Raw genomic sequence first — 2,626 nt, forward strand, 5'->3', positions numbered from 1 at the left:
TCCATTAATAAATCACCACCAAGAAAAATAAACAAATGAAAACTGCACTTTTGAAGGCATAAAAATACATATACTATGCTTTAACGATGACTGATGGACTTAGTACTTTAAACCAGTGACTCTCAACCTTTTTTTCAGTGATGTACCCCCTGTGAACATCTTTTTAATTCAAATACCCCCTGATCAAAGCAAAGCATTTTTGGTTGAAAAAAAGAGATAAAGAAAAAAATACAGCACTATGTCATCAGTTTCTGGTTTACTAAATTGTATAACAGTGCAAAATCATTGCTCCTTTATAGTGGTCTTTCTTGAACTATTTGGAAAAAAGATATAAAAATAACTTAAAACTTGTTGAAAAATAAAGAAGTGACTCAAATATAAATGAAGATTTCTGCACATAGAAGTAATCATCAACTTAAAGTGCCCTCTTTGGGGATTGTAATAGAGATCCATTTCTTTTTTACAGTTTATGAACTTACATTCTTATTTTGTTGAAGTATTATTCAATAAATATATTTAAAAAGGATTTTTGAATTGTTGCTATTTTTAGAATATTTAAAAAAAATGTCACGTACCCTTTGAAATGCCTTCAAGTACCCCCAGGGGTACGCGTACCCCCATTTGAGTACCACTGCTTTAAACCATTGTTTTTTAACAATAGGGTTGGGGCCGCCAAAAATATCTATCTCAGCTGTGGTCCGTATGAGCCACAGTGGTACGCCATTGTGATAAACTTTTCCACCACTAGTGGCAGTAATGACATCTAAAAAAAAAAAAAAAAAAAAAAAAGAAGTTTGAAGCTAAAGTCATAGAGAAATTTCTTAAGCACAAATATGATAACTAAACTGGTAAAGCTGTATTTTAATGTGCACTCTAATTTAACAGACAGATTATTTAAAAAAATATACATATATGGATGTATGTATATATGTATGTATTAAATCAAATGAAATCAAACTTTATTTATAAAGTGCTTTTCATACATAAAATGAATGCAACGCAAAATTTTTTACAGATTTCAAATTAATACACCGATGACCCAGATCCCCTATTATTGCACACACAAATTACCAATCACACAATTGTACATATATGAACAAATGTATGCATGACTGAGTACAGAGGAGACATGTGATTAAACACTATCAGTGGAGCCAATTGCACCAGGAGGTCATCAGACCATGGCCACCAGAACGTTGACACAAAGCCCCCCTTCACCATGGCCGATAACCCCTGATGCAGATGGCTTCCTCCGAGGAACGCTGAAAAGTAAAAATAATAAAACCTGTAAAATATTAAGAACCATCATTACAATTGAAGGATAAAATACAAGAAAGACGTATGAATATACAATAAATTACAGTAAATATATCATAAATAAATAGAAATAAATAAAATCTTGCATAACTAATAAGATAAAAAGTGAAGTACGAAGGACTGCAATACATTTTATAAATATTAGGTAAAAGCCGGCGCCTATCTCAGCTACAATCGGGCGGAAGGCGGGGTACACCCTGGACAAGTCGCCACTTCATCGCAGGGCCAACACGGATAGACAGACAACATTCACACTCACATTCACACATTAGGGCCAATTTAGTGTTGCCAATCAACCTATCCCCAGGTGCAGCGCCCCCCGCAACCCCGAAAGGGAATAAGCGGTAGAAAATGGATGGATGGGATAGGTAAAAGCCAAATCAAAAAGCTGCTCTTAAAAACATGAACGTTCTCCTCGGCCCTGAGGTCCTCCGGCAAGCTGTTCTATAGACAGGGGCCATAATAGTTGAAAGATATATACATATATATCTGAAATGAACAAGCGGTAGTAAATGGATGGATGGATGGATGTATATACATTGTCATGATCCGCTGCTTGGATCATGTCATATTCGGGTTTTGGTTCTGTTTTGTGTCTGATCTTGTTAGTATTTGACTTCCTTAGTTCCTGGTGGCACTTCCTGTTTTGTTCTGTTGTCATAGTTACGTATTAGTGTCACCTGCCTCTTGTTTTTTACGCGCACCTGCTTTGTAATTACTCCCCTTATTTAAGTCTGCCTTTTCCATTACTCATCCTTGTATCCTAGTTTCTGTTCTGTGCAACAGGTGATGACGCTGTTTCCCAATTGTGGTAAAAAACTGTTTCTTGTCCTTGCTAGCTTCCGGGCTATGCTTCTTGTGTTTGTTCCCTGGCTCACATGCTAGCGCTTTTAGTTCTTCTAGCTCCCATGCTAGTTCTGTTCGTTTGGCCTTTAGTGCCTTGTGCAAGTGTTTCTTAGTCTGTTTTGTTAGTGTAAATAAATCATCATTTCCTTCCTTCACGCTGTGTCCAAATCCGACTGCATCCCTGAGAGAACGAATATATGTCTGGGAAGGTAAATAAGCTCTCTCTCTCTCTCGCTCTCTCTCTCTCTCTCTCTCTCTCTCTCTCTCTCTCTCTCTCTCTCTCTCTCTCTCTCCCTCTCTTGCTCTCTCCCTCCCTCTCTCTCCCCTTCTCTCTCTCTCTCTCTCTCTCTCTGATTGTCTCTCTCTCTCCCTCTCTTTTAATCAGCATTATGAGTCCCTTACCGTGCTTAGCTTTGACTCTGGATATTTTAATCATCTGAATATATTAAATGCACATACGTTG

Source organism: Nerophis ophidion, linkage group LG16 (genome assembly GCF_033978795.1).
Source record: "Nerophis ophidion isolate RoL-2023_Sa linkage group LG16, RoL_Noph_v1.0, whole genome shotgun sequence".
In the NCBI taxonomy this organism is placed as follows: Eukaryota; Metazoa; Chordata; class Actinopteri; order Syngnathiformes; family Syngnathidae; genus Nerophis; species Nerophis ophidion.